This window comes from Pelophylax lessonae (genome assembly GCF_965119305.1).
Source record: "Pelophylax lessonae genome assembly, chromosome: 2".
NCBI lineage: Eukaryota > Metazoa > Chordata > Amphibia > Anura > Ranidae > Pelophylax > Pelophylax lessonae.
Window position 1 is genome coordinate 649,836,337 of NC_138769.1, and position 20,142 is coordinate 649,856,478.

The 20,142-nt window shown below is 47.4% G+C and overlaps 1 long non-coding RNA gene across 1 annotated transcript in view; it reads left to right on the forward strand.

The window, feature by feature from the left end:
* Positions 1-14,449, forward strand: part of LOC309547494 — a 42,204-nt gene extending 27,755 nt beyond the window's left edge. The window contains exons 3-4 of the long non-coding RNA XR_014224969.1: positions 9,511-9,550; positions 14,317-14,449. This is a non-coding gene — a long non-coding RNA (uncharacterized lncRNA). The remainder of the gene's footprint in view (positions 1-9,510; positions 9,551-14,316) is intronic.
* Positions 14,450-20,142: the final 5,693 nt, after the last annotated feature.

Consider the following 20,142-nt stretch of genomic DNA (forward strand, 5'->3'; position numbering starts at 1 on the left):
ACACTGGGCAGAAAAAAAGTCTGACTACGCCCATGGACAGTCCCAGGGGGTATGCTCCCTCTCTCTGCTATAGACACTCAGTTTTTTTCTGCCTAGTCAGGAGTAAGGACTTAGTTCCCTGCTAGGATCTTTGGTCCTAGCAAATTTTTAGATAGAACATTTTTCTCCTGGATTTTTCCTGTGAGATTTTCAATTAACTGCTGGACTGGGCGACGAGCTGGATAATCTAGATCCAGTGGTCATCCCAGTCTGGCCAGCAAACGTGCGCAGACTTCAGCGCTGCGCTAGGTCGGCCATAGTTGAACGCCTCGTGAGGTCGCATACAACGGGGTCTCGGCCCGAGTCGCAGCGTTCCTCTTGACCAACAGCCCCCCCATTTCGATGGAGAGGGGTTTTATCTGGAAAAGTGCCCGACTGGTTCCTGGTATGGTGAGTAGCTGTCACCCCCCCCCTCCCCCTTGAGGGGTTTGGGGTGGATTTGGGTCACTCCTTGGGACGGTTGGAAGCCCCGGGTTCCCCTCCTTCCCGTCATACACCCCCCCTTTCCAGTGTCCCCCCATCCTACCCCCCATTACATATGCTGGGGTTGTTTGGGTGGTCTGGTCCACCTCCTGGGGTGGGGGCAGGGCGTTAGCTGGGGATGGGGACTGGGGGGGTCACCGCTGGTGACCAGATGATCGACTGTGTGGGGGCATTGTACCTGGTGGGGGCTCCTGCCAGGACCCCCCATCCTGCCTGGATCTGTCCTTGAGGCCTGGGTTCCATCCTGGGTCCCTGAAAGCCTTGTGGTGCCATGCAGGGCCACCATTTTGTTGTAGCCTGTGTGTTTCTATACACTGTGGCCATGTTTGTGTAGTCCGTCGGCCATTTTGCTGTGGTTTGAAATTGAAAATAGTGGCGGCCATGACAGTGGAGCCCTGTGGGCAGCGATTTCAGCAGTGGGAGCCCCTCCTTATCCCCTGGTGCTGACTCCTGGATCCTTTTACTTCCTGATCACAGCAAGTGTAGTGCAGATTACCTTGGTGGCTGCAGGTGCCTGCTTCTGCTGGGTGGTGAGTCTGGTGGGGTCCTTTCCCTCTCTGCTGAGGATCGCTTGGTACTTGTGCCTAGCAACCGGGTGGTGCTGCCAGCGTGGAGGGGGTTGTCCCTTTTGCAGTGTTTTTACACTTTGTGGGATCCCCCTGGTGACTCATGGAGTCTTTGGAGCACATCTCCCCACCTGATCCCCTCTCCCGACCATCCATCATTGCACTGGCGGTCCCTTGTGTCCTGGGTGGAGGTTGCTTTGGGCCGACACGCTGGCAAAAAGCACCCCCCCGCCTTCCCCTGTCTCATCAGATACTGAATCTGATTCGGCCGCCATGGACTTGGGTCACCCTGCTGGGTCTGCAACCTCGGGGCTGGAATCCTCTGATAGTGAGGATGATTCCTCCATGTCTGCAACTGCGCACAAAAAGGCGTTGGTGGAGGCACTGATTGTATCTGTGCGTGAGACCCTGAAGACGGAGGATGCAGGTGCGATGAGGGGCAGGTTCCCTTTGGCACTCACAAGACAAGTGGGTTCACAAAGTCATTCTGTCTGGCTACAAGATCGAGTTTCGATCTTGTCCCCCAGCAAGGTTCTTTCCTTCCAGCGCCTGTCCCCGGACTGCTTGCAGGGCCTGTTTTGGGGCAGTACAAGATCTGTTACTTCAAGAAGTGATTGTCCCATTTCCGACTCCAGAACGTTTTCAGGGGTTTTACTCAAATCTGTTCCCAGGAAGGAAGACAAAGTGCGTCCAATCCTGGACCTCAAGGCGCTAAACTGCTTTGTGCGGGTGCAGAAGTTCAGAATGGAGTCCATTCGAACGGTGGTGTCATCCCTGCGTCAGGGGGATTTCCTAGCCTCTATCGACATCAAGGATGCCTACCTTCACATTCCAATATGTGCTAGTCACCAGCATTTTCTCCACTTTGCTATGGGAGAGGAGCATTATCAGTTTGTGGCATTACCCTTTGGTCTCAGGTCTTCACAAAAGTGTTAGCCCCAGTGCTAGCCTTGTTACGCCGACTGGGGATCGTGGTACTGGGCAACTTGGATGATCTACTTCTGCGAGCGGAGCCTCTTGCTCTGGTGGAAAACAAGTCTGCTTTGGTTCTGTCCACAAAGCCAGACCATCTGGGTCTGGCTCTGGATTCGGCCTTAGCCAGAGTGCTCCTTCCTCTGGACAAACTCCGGAACTTGCAGGCTGCAATTCGTCTCCTACTGTCCAGCAGATGGTCATCCCTTCGTACTTGCATGCGGGTGCTGGGCCTGATGGTTTCTACCTTCGTGGCTTTTCCGTTTGCACAGTTCCTTATGAGGTCCCTGTAAAGGTAGATTCTGGCCAAATGGTACAAGACTCCACAGTCTCGGACAATCAGATCTGACTTGAGTTGGGGAACGAAGGAGTCCCTGATAGGGTGGCTTCGTTCTCCGGCGCTTCGGCTGGGCAAATCCTTCCTCCCCTTGTATTGGACAGTGGTCACCACGGATGCCAGCCTGTCTGGCTGGGGAAGCCTCCTAGGCAAGCATTCTGCTCAGGGGATCTGGATGTTGGAAGAGCCCAGACTACCGATCAATGTCTTGGAACTCTGAGCGATCAGACTGATCAGTCTGGACCATTGGACGGATCGTCTTCAGGGTTGTCCAGTGTGCATTCATTCAGACAATGCTATGACCGTGGCTTATGTCAATCACCAAGGGGGCACAAGAAGTGTCCTGGTGGCTCTGGAGGTAGCTGGCATTCTAAGGTGGGCAGAACGGTTCGTTCCAGCCCTCTCCGTTGTACACTTTCCCAGGATGGAAAATTGGCAGACGGTTTACCTTGGATCAAGGGAGTGGTCCCTTTATCCGGAGGTGTTTTATTAACTGTGTCTCTGGTGGGGCACCACCGAGGTGGGTCTGTGGGCGTCTTGGCCCAACAGCAATGTGCAGAGGTTTGTTGCTCCCTTAAGGGATCCTCTGGCGGACCCTACAGACATGCTGGTGGCCCCGTGGGGTCAGTATTGTCTTATTTACGTCTTCCCTCCTCTCAAGCTTCTGCCAAGGCTTCTCCGCAGGATCGAGGCAGAAAAGATTCCGGTCATCTTGGTGGCTCCGGACTTGCCTCGCTGGGCTTTGTAGGCCAATCTGGTGCGGCTGGTCGCCAACATTCTTTGGAAGTTTCCTCTCAGGGAGGATCTGCTGTCCCAAGGACCGATCTTCCATCCAGCTTTACAGTTGCTGGCTTTGACGTCTTGGCTGTTGAACGCCAGGTGCTGAAGGATTTAAGGGGTTTATCTGAGTCGGTGATCCCTACCCTGTTGAAAGCTAGGAAATCTACTTCTAGGTAGACCTACCATCGTACGTGGAAGATGTACAATTCGTGGTGTGACTCTTGGGATTCATCCTCGCTCCTTCTCAGTGTCTCGGATCTTTGACCTTCCTTCAACGGGGGGGTTGAACAGAAACTTGGCTTGAGTACTATCAAGGGCCAGATGTCATCTTTGGCAGTCTTCCTCCAGTGACCTTTGGCCACACACTTCCTGTTGTGTTACTTTCTTCAGGGTGCCTGTCATTGGTTCCTCCAGTGCTGGCTCCGTTGCCACCTTGGGATCTCAATTTGGTGCTTTCGTTTCTCCAGAAGCCTCCCTTTGAGAACCTTCGGGAGATTCCCATGCTTACGCTGTCCCTTTTTGGTGGCTATCACCTCTGCGCGCAGGGTGTCGGGAATGGCGCCGTTATCCTGTCGAATATGCCAAAAAGCAGCGCTTCCAATAACGGTGAAATATGAATACTTAGGTATCAGTGGAATATGGTGCTCAAAATTCTGTGAATTGCTTCACTGTGGACATTGATATTGTTTGCACCTTTGCACTTATATTGAGCACCTTATTTTGGCTCAGTTCCATTGTATTTAATATTGTTTTGATTCAGCACTATTGCACTTTATACACTTACGTATGATCTAATTCAGCACTATTGCACTTTATTGTTTATGTATTCATGTTATTCATACCTAAGTATTCATATTTCACCGTTATTGCAAGCGCTGCTTTTTGGCATATTCATCATTCTGAGTTTTTACTTAGTGGGCAGCAGCTGCAGTACACATAATTTACCACTAATTTTTATTTTTAACACATTTAACTCCAAGCGCGGGTTATAATTTTTTGTGATTCGCCGTTATCCTGTCGTTCATCTTACCTGCTGATTCACAGGGATAAGGTGGTTGTTCACCCCTGTCTGTTCCTTCCAAACGTTGTCTCTGTTTTTCATTTGAATGAAGACATTGTGTTGCCTTCCCTGTGTCCCGGGCCTAAACATCCAAAGGAAATTGCCTTGCATACCTTGGATGGGGTCCAGGTTATTTGGATGTACCTGGCCACTACAAAGTCTTTCAGCAAGTCAGACTCTATTTGTGCTCACAGATGGACCTCGTAAAGGATTGCCCGCTTCCTCTGCGACCATTTCCAGATGGATCAGACAGTTGGTGATTCAGGCCTATTTTATCAGGGGGTCAGACTCTTCCTTTCCCTGTCAAGGCGCACTCTACTAGGGCGCTTAGTGCCTCCCTGGACTTTCCGTCATCAGTCCTCAGTGACGCAGGATTGCAAGGCGGCCACCTGGTGGTCGGTGCACACTTTCACAAAGTTCTATAAAGTGGATGTGTTGGCATCGGCAGATGCTTCTTTTGGCTGCAAGGTTTTGCAGGCTGCTGTTTAAGAGGACCAGATCCTCTTTGAGGGTGTATTGTTTTTTTTCAGGTGTGCTCCAGTTGGTTTGGTTGAGCTCCTGTTTACCTGGTTGTGTATAGTTTAGCCTTGGGAATTTCTTTTTCGCTGTTCCCACCCCTCATGTTTTACACTGCTTTGGGACTTCCCAATGGTTAAGAATTTCAGGAGCTGTGTCCGTCAATGAACGAAAGAAAAGTTGGGATTTTTGATTTACCGTAAAATCCATTTCTCTGATGTTCATTGACGGACACAGCACCCACCCCTCTGTGGAGTTGTAATTCTCCTGACACTGCTTGTAACTAAACTGAGTGCCTATAGCAGAGATAGGAAAGTATACCCCCTGGGACTGCCCATGTGCGTAGCCAGACTTTTTTTTTCTGCCTAGTGTCCTACTCCTGTAGGGGGGCAGTATAACCCAATGGTTAAGATCAAGAGCTGTGTCCGTCAATGAACATCAGAGAAATGGCTTTTATGGTTAGTCAAAAATCCTTTTTTTCTCTGTTAGCCGCCAGTAACTGTGCCGGGAGCGCGCGCTTTATCAGTGCTATTGCATACATATATGCCGCCGCATATTTGCGTGCGCACGGCGTAAAGAGGTTAATGCAGGGAATTAAGGTAAAATAATGTTTAAGCTTTAGAACCACTTCAGTAACTAGGATTTATTATATTTACTATATAAAGGAAAAGACCAAACCACTTAGAAAAAACTGTTTGTTATAAAATGCATAAAAATTCCAGGCCAGAACACTCCAAAAATAACCCATGTTTGTAAGAAACCCCAAGATGATCATGCTTTTTGCTACAATTGTATTGGAAATGAAGAAACATGTTGATGTTGAGGTGGTTAAGGTGCACTTAGCCTTTAAAAGTCAACCGCTGAAGCTTTACACTCTAACCCCCCCCAAAACAATTCCTCAATCCTTGGTGGTCAGTGGCCCTTTAACCACCTTACTACCTACTAGTACATATATATATATATACGGCCTTATAATGAGGTGGTTGAACAAGGGTCATGGCTGCAGTTACAGACATCAACCTGGTACCATTATTTTCAGCTGGCTATACAGAAGCTTGATCATTTTTATAAGCGGTGGAATGGGGTCCCCCCCCCACCTCTCACCACCGCCTTTCCCAGGCTCTCCCGTCCCACCAGGGAGCCCAGGACTGATCCAACCTGTCCCATTGGATTCAGCTTGAAGGGTGGAATGAACGGAAGTTCCTTCCTTTCTTCTGTGATCTCAGAAACCACGAGTGATGAGGATTTTGTCATTTCTGGTTTCAGTTTATTTAAAACCATTACTGGCTTGGTCGCATAGTCTCTACTGTAACCACATGGGGGGACTGATTCTGGTCTCCTTGTCAGCAGAGGTTCCTCAATCAATGCTTTTGACATTTTGTCACTGGATCAGCGCATCACTCATTGCCCCAAAACTAACATAGCAGTTATGGGTGGGTTTAGTTTTTATTAGCATAGATTGTGTGAGGTTAAATTTACGAAATTACGTGTGTGTGGTATTCTTTAGCATCACCAAAGTTATTCTGGCTGAATATTTCTCATTCACGGTATATTATTGATTTTGGCGACCAGTAAGATGTTTGTGCTTTTTTTCTAATTGCAGTGGTTTTCCCATATGGAGGAAAGGGATGGTTAGCTAGATTCTAATAAACAGTCTCTTGGACTGTTTCCCTCAGGGGATCAATGACATTAGGTGCTTTGAGTTGCATTAATTAGTATTAAAAAATGCAAGGGCACATAAAAAACAATTGTTCTTTGTGTGCCCTCTTCACATTAAATGTGTGAGGTGGCGTGTTTTAGATGAATGAAGTGGCATTTTGTGACATTTCAGTGGAGTAAAAAAGATGGTGGGAGGTAAACAGTGTGCAATGCGTGACAACCCATTGCACCGCCTCTAAAAAATGCATACCAGTGTGTATGCGTTAAACGGAGCATAAGGTGCATGGATAGGTGGGAACGGGTCCTGAATTTCTAAAAGGCATGCACATTTCTGAGTACTATCACATGTCATTTGTAGACCTCTTCAGACATTGAGGTTAAAAGTGAATTAACTAAATTTCTTGCTAATCATTCCAGCTATTGTGCTCTGATTTGATCTTTGCACACACTGTCTTTGGAAATGATCGGAACTGTTTATATCACACACCCGCCATTTATTTGTGGCTGTCATTTGCTTTCACTCACACTGGAGTGAAAGCTGATATTTTGTGGGTTCTGATTTTGGCATAAAGTAGGATCATGGAAGATCTGGCTGGTCATTTTGCTGCTTGGCAATCTTCTGAATTAAACTGGGAAAAAACTTCAAAATCTTTCCAGACAAAATGTGAACCCCCTTCTGCAAGGTTTCTGGTTGTTTGCAAAAGTCCCTCGCCTAGGGCTCTTTTCAGATGAGTGGGGTCACTAACCCAGCACTGGAGATGATCCCTCACTCCTACTGATGTCACTTTTCCTCTGGATCCTGAGATCACACAAACGCTGGACAGCCATTCGAAGGGATATCATGCACCTGAGGAAAGACCCTGCCGAGTGTACACAGAAGAGGAGAGAAGGCTCAGCACTGCAGCATCACATGGCCACAGCTTTAGAAAGTAAAAAGGGCTTTTAGATACTGCTGCGTGTGTTGTTTTTTTTTTTTTTTGTAAATCCAGCAATCGGTTAAAGAGGGGTGGAAGAGGGTTCACATTATCCCAGAGATGTACAATAATTTTGCTTTAAATAAATTGCCCTTTTTTATGTAAATATTATTATTAGTAATAGTGTTATTTGTATTCATTGTAATTATTATTATTGTTATACAGGATTTATATAGCGCCAACAGTTTGCGCAGCACTTTACAATGTTAGGGCAAACAGTACAGTTACAATACAAATTAATACAGAAGGAATCAGAGGGCCCTGTCTGTTAGAGCTTACAATCTAAAAGGGAGGGTCAAGTGATACAAAAGGTAATAACTGTAAGGAAAGAGCTGATGAAAAAAATAAAAGTATAGTCGTTAGGTGGCGACAGGATAGGCTTCTCAGAAAAGTTTTCAGGGATTGCCTAAAAGTGGATAGAGTTGGAGATAGTCGGATAGATTAGGGTAGGGAATTCCACAGAATGGGAGAGGTTCGGGAGAAGTCCTAGAGGCAAGCATTGGAGGAGATGACGAGGGAGCTAGAGAGCAGGAGGTCTTGGGAGGAACGAAGAGGACAATTTGTTTGGTATTTTGAGACTAGGTTAGTGATGTAGCTGGGGGCAGAGTTGTGGATGGCTTTGAAAGTTGTTAGTATTTTGAATTTAATTAGTAGGGTGAGTGGCAGCCAATGGAGGGATTGGCAAAGAGGGATAGCAGACGCTGAGCAGTTTGTAAGGTGATATTCATTAAATTATTTCTCTTTGATGGGTTAGCTCACCTTTTTAAAAAAAAAAATACCCTATGCACTCCATGAACATTGCCCCATTATTTTAAACTAGTCTGATTTTTAAAAATATCCATTTAGACTCCTCCTGTACCTTTAGGCCAATTGTGCAAGGAGTGAAGCCTGCCCCAAACACTTCTGATATTTTTCACAGCTCTGTCCCGTTCTCTTCTCTAGGATGAGTGCCCCCTAGTGGTGCAGGAGTGAACACTGTCCTTCTGAGCCCTGCATATGCACAGTACTAACTGTTGTTGCCGTAGATAGACCTCTGTAATTGCAACGCTCTCTCTCATCACAGCCTCTCATTTACTCAACGGACAATTCAATAAACATGTGTGGGGCGGGAAGGACGGGACTCCCTCCTGTAGTGCTAGGGGGCACTCCTCGTAATTGCTGGTTTTCGCTACAGAAGAGGACAGGACAGAGCTATGAAAAATATCAGAAGTGTTTGGGGCAGGCTTCAATGTGTGCACAAAAGGGCCCTCAGGTACTGGAGGAGCATAAATGGATATATTTAAAATTGGAATAATTTAAAGTAGTTCTAAAGCATTAAGGTTTTTCACCTAATTCATTCTATGCATTAAGGTGAAAAACCTTCTGTGCTGCAAATTCCCTCCAGCCCCCCTTATATTTACCTGAGCCCGATGGGATTCTGTAATGTTCATGAGAGCAGCAGCTCTCACCTTGTCTCCCTCCTCCCTGGGCAGATTGATAGCAATGGCTCCTGCTGCTGTCAATCAAATGCTATGCCAAGCAAGCGGGGGGGTGGGGCTGAGCTGCCTTGTTTGCATCTATTGAGTGAGCACATATGGGTGCCAAAGAGGAGGAGCCTGGAGCGCCGGCGGGGGAACCCAGAAGAAGAGGCTTGGGGCTGCTCTCTGAAAAACCATTTCACAGAGCTTTAATGTCACTTTAAACTTATGGAATGGTGTTCATGGACCGCATAGAGTTATTTTATTTTTTTAAGGAGACCTAACCCTTTAAGCCATGTTAACAGGTGTCATGGTGGACAATGGATCCCCAAATGAAATACTTAACCTCCCACGTGTCCTTCATACAGAATTTCCTGTTCTTTTAGAACTGAGGCTCCAACCCATCCAATAGTGTTTAGTAACCTAAGGCATCCAATCATAAATAACTTTTAGTAAAATGACTGCTTTTAACCTATTTCTGATAAATAACCAGGTTGATATATAAAATAAATATTGTGTTTACCAACATTTGTTCTTTCATATATAAAAAAAAAATATATATATATATATAATATTGTAGTCTACATGTTATAGTATCTTTATAGTGTCTTCTTTTCCTGTATATTGCCATGTTCTTATACTGAATTTCTATGTATTTATATTACAGACATTGGAAGCGGTTGTTAAAAACAGTAATGACCTCAAAGGTTAGTATTACCTTTTCTTCTTCTTTTTTTTTTTTTTTTTTTTTTTAATACATAAAAATGTATTTCATTGCAAAAAATTCTGCTGATCTAGGGAAACTTATTAAAACATCCCTCTTGCTGTGCTAAAGCGAAGCTTCCCTCTCTCAATCCACACTGACTATTTTTAATCCTTCTGCTGCTTGCACTAATAGATAGGAAAGTATATCATATTTACTTGTTTGAAGCCCTGTTCACACTAGGAATCACACAGGACCGTGCTGTTACTGTGCCATTCACAGGTGATTCAGTGCAGTGCGATTTTGGCCCATTCGCTATAAATGGGCTCAAATTGCACTGCACCGTACCATAAGTAGTGCGTGCAATACTTCTGAAAACTCACTGCAACCGGATCGCATGGTACTTCTGTACCATGTGATCTGGTGCAGGCAAACACACTGCATTTGCAACCTGTGCTTGGGTTAGTTGCAGAGGATGTCTAAAATCTGATTTGTATTTTAGTGCAGACTTCTGAAAAAATCAGTAGGTCAATTACACAAGCAGGAAATGACATTACTGGAGGCGTTCTGTACACCAGTGGCTCCAGGTTGCCATATTGCATTGAATTTTGCAGAAAATATAGCTGCAGATTGAAAAAGAAAGTTTTTTAAAATGGTACTATGTTATATTATTTGTCTTTTTTTCTCCCCCCCCCCCCCCCCCACAAAAGCAGGGTTGTCTTTTGACCCCCCTTAAAAAACATATGTGCTTTGCCCTGCTAGAAAAATTCCATAAATACTATCTTCTAGTATTGTGATCAAAATTAAATAGGTGAAAAAGAAATACATAAAAACAGAATGGTGTAGCGCTACACCATTCTGTTTTTATTATTTTATTTGGAACTTGTACTATTGTTTCAGGTGTTAGCTGCTTCTCCTAAAGCGCAGTGTTTTTTCACCATATACACCATAATCACAACACAAAAACATGAATTAAATGTGCTATCCCAGGTGAAACCGTGCAATGTGTTTAACTCCAGCAATAATACAAAATAAGTTCAATATGTTCAATGTAGTTCACAAAAGCAAGTCCAAAACACTGAAGATAAAGTGCTCCACCGCCAAACAAGTGATCCTCCACCGGTTAAATTGCTCCCTCACCTTGTGAGTGGACCCATAAACAAGTACAGGTCAATCAATGGTGCGATATTCCCCCAGCTTAGGTCATCAGCTTTGAACCCTTTAAATGCAAATTGCAATCTCGACTGGCCCCATCTCCAAAGGTTCACCATATATAGAGACAGAAAATGGCCGTATCTTCCTGATGAAGCCATGGGGGTAGTGGCATAATGCATGGAGGAGGAGCCTGGTGATATCACTCCTGGACCAGATCGTGTGTTCTCAGAATTCATGTGAGAGCCCATACAGGCAAATATTTGTGCTATTTTTCATTTTACTGAATGTAAGTAGTTTTTAAAAGGGATTGGCAATTTTCTTTTAACAAAGGAGCATACTGCACTATATATGGGCGTTTTCTGTCTTTGACTTGTAGTCCAGACTTCTGGGAAAGTCAGTAAGCCAATCACACAAGAAGGGAATGACTTTTCTGGGGCGTTTACACACCAACAAAGGCCCCCAGGTTGCCATATTGCCATGGTCCAAACTGCAGCCTGGGGGCCAGATACAGCCTTTAACTTGCTTTTATCGGGTCCTTGGGGCACTATTTTATCTAATGATATCTACAATTGAGCATAGTTCATCCCCTTCCCACCGTTCACTAACACCAGTTAAAGGGCAAATTTCCTTCCAATGACCTCAACAATTAGGCCCAATGACACCAATGATGGGGCACAATTTTTTTCACTGACATTAATGATCGGGCAAAATTCCTCCCAATGACACCAAGAACTGGGCCCAATGACACCAATGATGGGGCACAATTTCTTCCACTGACCCCAACAATGGGGCACAATTCCTCCCAATGACACCAACAATTGGGCCCAATGACACCAGTGATGGGGCATAAATCTTCCCAATGACACCAGTGATGGGGCGCAATTGTTCCCACTGACACTAAAAATTGGGCATTGTTTTTTCCCGCTGACATCTGGACCTTTTCTACTCCCAATGACCACAGTCTGGTCCCCCTAAAGTCAGAAGACCCGTAAACTGGCCCTCTGTTTAGAAAGTTTGAGACCTCTGCCATATTGCATTGCATTGTACAGCAGCTGCAGATTGAAAAGGAAAGGTCATTTTTAATAACATTCAATTACAACATGGATTGTGCAGCAGTTGTATATGCTATTACATTTTTCATTTGTTTTATGCACTGTACTTTTTTCCCATGAAATTGGAATTACCCTTTAAGGTTAGGATAGACGAGCTGTGAACTGTAATGGGAGAGTTTGTCAGTGAGTTCCCAAGAGATATATGATTTGGCTGGACTGATTTATAGTTACTGCTCCTTTATATAAGTCTGCAGTATATCAGAACTGGCATTACATCCAAACATTTCTTTTAAATAAGGAAAGCAGTCACTCCAGCCTAGTCACATCTGGGAATTGCTGTCTTAAAGTGAGATTATTAAAATATAAAGAGTGTGAAGCAGTTATAACAGTTCATATGTACTCTAGAACATGGCATAGTGATAACATGCACAGACACAGCTGGGGTAGTTTGTACAGGAACTATTTGCACACTGTAGGTTTTAATCTACAAATGTTCAGTTAATTCCTGTGCAGTCAGGCTGTTCACCCTCTGTGTGCATCCAAGGCCAATCACTTGCAGATGATCGATTCCAAGAGCGATTATGTGCAAGTAGCTGCAGTAGCTGACGGCCTCCTATTGCTTGGAGTCTCGTTCACACCAGAACATAGCGCAGGAAATCCACATTACGTGCACTGCAGTTGCGATCTGCAGCAGATGTCAACATTAACATTAGAAACCCTGGATGAACCCTGCACACTGCTATATACACTATATTGTCAAAATTATTGGGACACCTGCCTTTACCCACACATGAACTTTATTGGTGTCTTAGTCCGTAGGGTTTAATATTGAGTTGGCCCACCCTTTTGCAGCTTCAAGTCTTCTGGGAAGGCTGTCCACAAGGTTTAGGAGTGTGTCTATGGAAAAGTTTGACCATTCTTCCAGAAACGCATTTGTAAAGTCAGGTAATGGTGTTGGACGAGAAGGCCTGGCTCTAATTCATCCCAAAGGTGTTCTATCGGGTTGAGGTCAGGACTCTGTGCAGGCCAGTCAAGTTCCTCCACCCCAAACTCGCTCATCCATGTGTTTATGGACCTTGCTTTGTGCACTGGCCCCAAATATTTGGTGGAGGGGGCATTAAGATGTGGGGTTGTTTTTCAGGGGTTGGGCTTGGTCCCTTAGTTCCAGTGAAGGGAACTTAAAGTGTCAGCATATCAAGACAATTTCATGCTCCCAACTTTGTGGGAACAGTTTGGGGATGGCCCCTTCCTGTTTCAACATGACTGCGCATCAGTGCACAAAGCAATGTCCATAAAGACATGGATGAACGAGCTTGGGGTAGAGGATACCCGATATAACACCTTTGGGATGAATTAGAGTGGAGACTGCGAGCCAGGCCTTCTCGTCCAACATCAGCGCTTGACCTCACAAATGCGCTTCTGGAAGTATGGTCAAACATTCCCATAGAGACACTCCTAAACCTTGTGGACAGCTTTCTCAGAATTTAAGCTGTTAATAGCTGAAAAGAGTGGGCCAACTCAATATTGAACCCAACGGACTAAGACTGGGATGCCAATAAAGTTCATGTGTGTGTAAAGGCAGGTGTCCCAATATGTTTGACAATATAGTGTACCTTTTTCTAGCAAATTTTGCAATACAAAAACATGGATTTTTAGTTCAAACGCATTGAAATACATGTTTAAGTTGGTCAACTGCGACATGTACAAGCTATTGGGATCTGAGCACAGTTAGATCTTATTTCTAATGTTAAGGTAAAGTGGGTGTCCAGTCTGTAAAAAAAATAACACTAAATAAAGGTCAGCAGCTACAAATCCTGCAGCTACTGACTTTTAATAAACGGACACTTTCCTGTCCAATGATCCAGCGCCGTCCTCACCCTGGCTAGTTTTTCACTAGCCTCCTGGTTCCCAGCACCAGCATCCTAACTGTGGGTATCTGGCTGCGCAACTTTGACTTTACTTTGTGAATGGTCCCGTAGTCTTCTGGGACCTGTGACATGTCCCAGATGACTGCAGCGAGGGGGGGAGTGGGAGCAAGTACCTGTCAACCTAGGTACCCACTCCCTCTCCTCCAAAATTACTTGCGAAGGGGGGGTGTCTTAAAATGTCCCCTTTTTGTTGGAGCTCCACTTTAACAACACTCCAAATGTAGATTGCAAATGCAGTAAGTTTGGCTGCATCAGAACACGTTACCGAAGTACCATGCAATCCAGTTGCAGTGTTTTTTTTTTTTTTTTTTTTTAAGTAGTGCATTCACTACTTTTGGTGCGGCCCAGTGCGATTCCGACTAATTCAAAATAAGTGCACTTTAATCACACCGCATGTGAATCGCACAGGAACACGCTGCTGGTGTAAACCGACCCTCAATGGGGTTGCCTCCCACACCTAATCGCCGACAGCCCCTACTGGGGTTCTCACATGTTAATTGGTGATGGCCCCAATCGCAAAGTGTGAAAGGTTGCTGGTAGGCAGTTGGTAGGAACATGCAGTACCTACTGTGTACATTTTCCATTTATTCCTAATGATCATGGTTTCTGATTAAAGTTTCTTTTTTCGTTCTCAGGTTTGAATGAAGGCTGGCAAATATTATTTGGACAAAAATGAATTCTTTGTACTTCTAAAATGGCAAAAACTGAAGAAAACAGTGTGGAGCCTGGTCATTTTACAACAGACTAGTAAAAGAATACCGTTTATAGCAAACCTGTCCAAGTCATTACTGAGCTACATCCTAACACACAAAACTTGTGTGTCTCAGTAGTTTTTTTAAACGTGTGTGTGTGTGTTTGCGTTGCGTGTGCGCACTGGTTCAGGGTTGTTTGGGTGCACTGGAAAATAATTCAGGAGGTATACAGGTTCAGGGGTTGTTGGGGTACACTGTAAAATAATTTGTCGATGCATTGCAGTTATGGCAATTGTGTAATGTGTTTTCTAAGGATAGATTTACTTTAACCGTTTACCTAACTTTTTGAACACATGTTAAAATTTGTATTTTTTTGCTAGAAAGTATTTAGAGCCCCAAACATTATATATTTTCTGAAAGCAGAGGCCCCGAAGAATAAAATGTTGGCAGTTGCAATTTTTTATGTTTCACAATATTTGAGCAGCCGAAAAATGGGGGAGCAGCAGAGAAAAGGAAGAGTCCGGGAACCACCGCGGTGAGTGGGTGGTCACGTTTTTGGATCTGGAAAACCAAGGATATAGTTTTTTAAATGTATGTATGTGTATCTTTTACACTAAATATTTAAGTAAAGGGAACCAGACCAGATATTTTAATGGAGTCCTGTTGATCTAATTTGAAATTCATATACTGTGTTAAAGTTGTGCCAGCTTGTTGAAAAGGTTGGTACTGGGCAATGGGCATCCTATGAATTTGGGTAAGTTTAGGGGTACCAGTACAACACCGCTTCATATCTCTGTCATTAGAACTGTCAACTTATAGGTGCAACAGCAGTTAACATGTAGCCAAAGATAGTGATATTTCTCTTACGTCCTCCGACAGTCGCCGCCTCTTCATATTCGTCACATATGGGGTATTAGACTTTGCTCCGAAGGAGTAGCTAGGCAACAGAATATGTTAACAATAAAGCTTTAACATATCCCACCCTCAAGGGGTGGTCCCCTCAGTCAATACCCTCCTACTTCCTGCAACCATATCTCAGTTTTAATGTCTAGCTTGTCAGGAGTGGCTGGCTCTCTCTGTGCTGGGACTTTCTGTCCCAGACTCTTTCTTCTTTTTAATATTTTGTTTGAGTTTTTCTCTCTACCTTTATTTAGCTGTTATTTTGTCAGCGTTAGTTAGTTCTTCGGACGAAGAGGATCATGCGGACTGGGTCTCGGGCTGATCCCCCTGGTCGCAGGTCGTGGGTCAGTGGCTTCCCAGTCTGCCATCGAGCGTTCAGCCAGGTAACGCTCCTGGCACAGTGAACGACCCATCCCTGTTCGGTGCAGGGATGATTGGTGAGGTGGCTACCTCACTGGACGCTGTGCGGTTTCTTAACCCCCATTTTGTGCGTCTTGAATTGCGACTCTCCCTGCCTCATGTGCAGCGGCTTGTTCGCCTGTGCGGGTCCCCCACGCCATGTGAGGTAAGTGTATCTATGTGGGGACCTGTCTGTCTGGGGGGGTGTCAGTCTGGGACTGTGTAACCTGCCTCTATTCACACTGCTTGTCTCCCTATCTCTCGGCTGCATGCTGTGGGCTGCAAGGGGGGGGGGGAGCTGTATGACACTGTGTGTGTCAGACTGGTCAGTGTGAGAAGCTGTGTGCTGTGGGGCATGTTTTTTTGGCATGTTTGGGCACTATACGGCGATCGCTGCGGCGATCTGACATGTATTCTGATATTGGAATGTAATGTGTGTTTTAATGCACTGTGGAGCGGCGGTTTCGGCGCCAAACGACGCCATTTTGCCTACACCCGCTCCGGCCGCATGGTTTACATGCATGGCGGCCATTTTCTTGTAGCCTCCATAGGCTTACATAGAAGCGCCCTGGCAGCATCACTTCCTCTTTCCTGGAACACCGATCGAGGCAGCAGCAGCGGCGAGGGTCTCCTCAGGTTTTATCCTTCTGTTCTTGCTATCCATTGCCTGTGTTCAGTTTGCATATTCCCTGTGGGGGTCTCATTGTGCTTGAGTGTGGTGCGGTGGGCTGCGCTTGCCGCGCTTGCTTAGAAGGGGCAGTTAACCCTTGGTTGTCTGGCATTACAGGGGCAATGGATTCTCAGGAGGGCAAATTTCCTACAGTATTGGTGGAAAGCCAGGGGACCGCTGTTTCCCCCCCAGGGGGGGATTTAGCCACTATTGTGGCTGGCCTTGCTGCTCAGGTGCAAATGCTGGTGGCTGCTCAATCTACTAAAAGGCCCAGAGTTGCTCTTTCCTCTGATTCTGAGGGTGAAGGTGATGGGGCTGTTCTGGCAGGGGCCTCCTTATCGGGGTCCCGCTCCTCTCTTGATCTAGTGGGGTCTGAGGTGGAGGCTGAAGTTGAGGGGGTTGATAATTCTCCCCCTGGCTCGCCTGAAGAGCTTGCAATCATGGATGAGTTGATTGCTTCCATTAAGCAAACGCTGCGTTTGCAGGACGAAGTGTGTCCCCCCGCTGCCTTGGCGGCTTATGGGATGCAGAGGAAACGCAGGACGCCGCAGGTTTTTCCCTGCAATGCTGATTTTCAGCGCGCTGTTCAGGATCAATGGCGCGATCTGCGCAAGCCTTTTGCGGTACCGAGTAAATTCAAGCTGCGTTATCCTTTTTCGCCTGCCACTGATGAAAGGTGGTGTGTGCCTCCACCAGTGGATCATGCAATTGCGGTTTTGAACAAAGCCACTGCGATTCCTGCAGAGGGTTCCCCTGTTTTCCGTGATGCCACGGATAGGAGATTGGAGTCTCTTGCCCGTCATACTTATTCTGTTACGGGTTCTATGCTTAAGGCTCTGTTTGCTTCTCTCATGGCGGCCCAGGCGATCGCAAGTTGGACGCAGATGCTTAGGCGCGTCCTAGTGGCCGACTCGGCCTCGCCGGCGACCCTGGATATGGTGGATCAGATCCACCAGGGTGTCATGTATCTGTGTGATGCGGACCTGGACCTGATTCCGTTGGCTGCACGTGTGCACAGCGTGGCGGTGTTGTCTCGCCGCCTGGTTTGGTTGAAATGTTGGTCGGTGGACCAATCTTCACGTAAGACCTTAGCCAATCTGCCTTATGATGGGTCTCGCCTTTTTGGGGAGTCCTTGGATGTGTTGATTAAGGGGATCACCGGGGGTAAGAGCACTCTCTTGCCCCATTTCCCCAAGGCTAAGGGGGCTTCTGGGAAGAAGCATGCTAATTTTCGGCCCCCTCAGGGGTCCTTTCGTGCCTTTCGGCCGCACTACAAGGGCAAACCGTTCAAAGGTCAAGGCTCTCAGAAGAAGCCCTGGTCTGGTAAACAGAAGTCCGGCCAATCCGGACCTGCAGCCCATAACAGTTCGGCCTGAAGGGGCGCCCTCACCCAGTTTTGGGGTGGGGGGACGCTTGCTCGGTTTTCTTCAGCCCTGGTTGGCCCGTGTGCGGGACAGATGGGTTCTGGAAATCGTTCGATCTGGTTACAAGATCGAGTTTCTCTCTCGGCCGGAGAGCAGATTTTTTCCCTCAAATCTTCAACTGTCTCCAGAGCGCTTGCGGGACCTGCACCTGGCGGTGCGGGACCTGAGGGCTCAGGGAGTGGTGGTTCCGGTGCCTCATCGGGACAGGTTTCGGGGGTTTTATTCCAATCTGTTCACCGTGCCCAGAAAGGAGGGCAAGGTTCGTCCGATTCTGGACTTGAAGGCTCTGAACCGCTCTGTGCGGGTTCGCAAGTTCCGCATGGAATCCCTGCGGTCGGTGGTGGCTGCCCTGGCTCCGGGGGAATTCATGGCCTCCATCGATTTTGAAGGATGCGTACCTTCACATCCCCATATTCGAGGGTCATCAGAGGTACCTTCGATTTGCCATTGCGGAGGATCACTACCAGTTCGTGGCGTTGCCCTTTGGTCTCGCCTCGGCTCCGCGGGTCTTCACCAAGGTGCTTGCACCGGTTCTGGCATTATTGAGGGCCCAGGGCGTTTCTGTCCTGGGGTATCTGGACGACATTCTGGTTCGGTCTGCGACCAGCCAGGGTCTGGAGGAGGACCTGTCTGTCACGATGCAAACTCTACAGGAGTTTGGTTGGACGATAAATTTTCCAAAGTCGACACTGAGTCCGTCGGTTCGTCTCCCCTATCTGGGAATGATACTGGACTCGGTGCAGGCGAAGGTCTTCCTGCCGGAAGACAAACTCAGGACTCTCCGGGAGGAAGTCAGGTCCCTCAGGGACGTTCCGAACTCGTCTCTGCGGACGTGTATGAGATGTCTGGGATTGATGGTCTCGGCCTTCGAGGCGATTCCTTTCGCACAGTTTCACACGCGGGGTCTCCAAGCGGAGATCCTGTCCAGGTGGGACGGGCGACCTCAATCTCTGGATCTTCAGATCTCGTTGAGTCTTCGCACCAGGGAAAACCTTCTGTGGTGGCTCCAGTCCCCGTTGGTGTCCGGGGGCAAGTCGTTTCGTCCGATCTCGTGGACGGTAATCACCACGGATGCCAGCCTGTCGGGCTGGGGTGGAGTTCTGGGCGTTCTGTCCGCTCAGGGGACTTGGTCGGAGGGGGAGTCTTCCCTTCCGATCAACATTCTGGAATTGCGTGCGATAAGTCTCTGTCTTCATCGCTGGACGGACCGGCTGCAGGGTTGCCCGGTTCGGGTGCAGACGGACAATGCCACGGCGGTGGCCTACATCAACCACCAAGGGGGCACCAAGAGTGCCCGAGCGGCTCGAGAAGTGGCCGACATTCTGTCTTGGGCCGAGACTCATGTCCCGGCGATAACGGCGGTTCACATTCCGGGAGTGGAGAACTGGCAGGCGGACTATCTGAGTCGCCAGACCCTGGATCAGGGGGAATGGTCTCTCCATCCGGCTGTCTTCCAGACGTTGTGCGCGAAGTGGGGTCTTCCAGATGTGGACCTGTTCGCGTCTCGCCTCCACAACAAGGTGAAGAGGTTCGTGGCAAGGACGCGCGACCCTCGGGCAGACGCGTCGGACGCGTTAGTGGCCCCGTGGCATCAGTACAGACTGATGTACGCGTTTCCACCGATTCAGTTGCTGTCCAGGTTCCTTCGCAGGTTACACTCGGAACGCAGCACGGTGATTCTTGTGGCACCGGACTGGCCTCGCCGGTCCTGGTACGCAGACCTCGTGAATCTGGCGGTCGACGCCCCGTGGCGTCTGCCTCTTCGAGACGATCTACTGTCTCAAGGACCGATATACCATCCTGCTTTACAGTCGCTGGCTTTGACGGCCTGGCTGTTGAGACCGAGGTCCTGAAGGAGAGGGGTCTCTCTCCGGAGGTCGTCCATACTTTAATCAATGCGCGGAAATCTTCCTCGGGGAAGGTTTATTACCGTACTTGGAAGGCCTATTTTGCCTGGTGTGAGTCCAGGGGGTTTTCACCCCGCACGTACTCGGTGTCCCGTGTGCTGTCTTTCCTTCAAACGGGTGTTGATCAGCGTTTGGCGCTGGCTACGATAAAGGGTCAGGTGTCTGCTCTGGCCGTTCTGTTTCAACGTCCCGTGGCTTCCAACCCATTGGTTGGCACCTTTATTCAGGGTGTGCGGCATCTGGTTCCCCCGAGGCGGGATCCTCTGCCCCCTTGGGACTTGAATCTCGTTCTATCTGTGTTACAACGTGCTCCTTTTGAACAGATCAGGGAGATCTCGTTGTCTATGTTGTCCAAAAAGGTCGCCTTTTTGGTGGCGATCACTTCGGCTCGCAGAGTGTCGGAGCTGGCGGCTTTGTCCTGCAAGTCTCCGTACCTGGTTATTCATTTGGATAAGGTGGTCTTGCGACC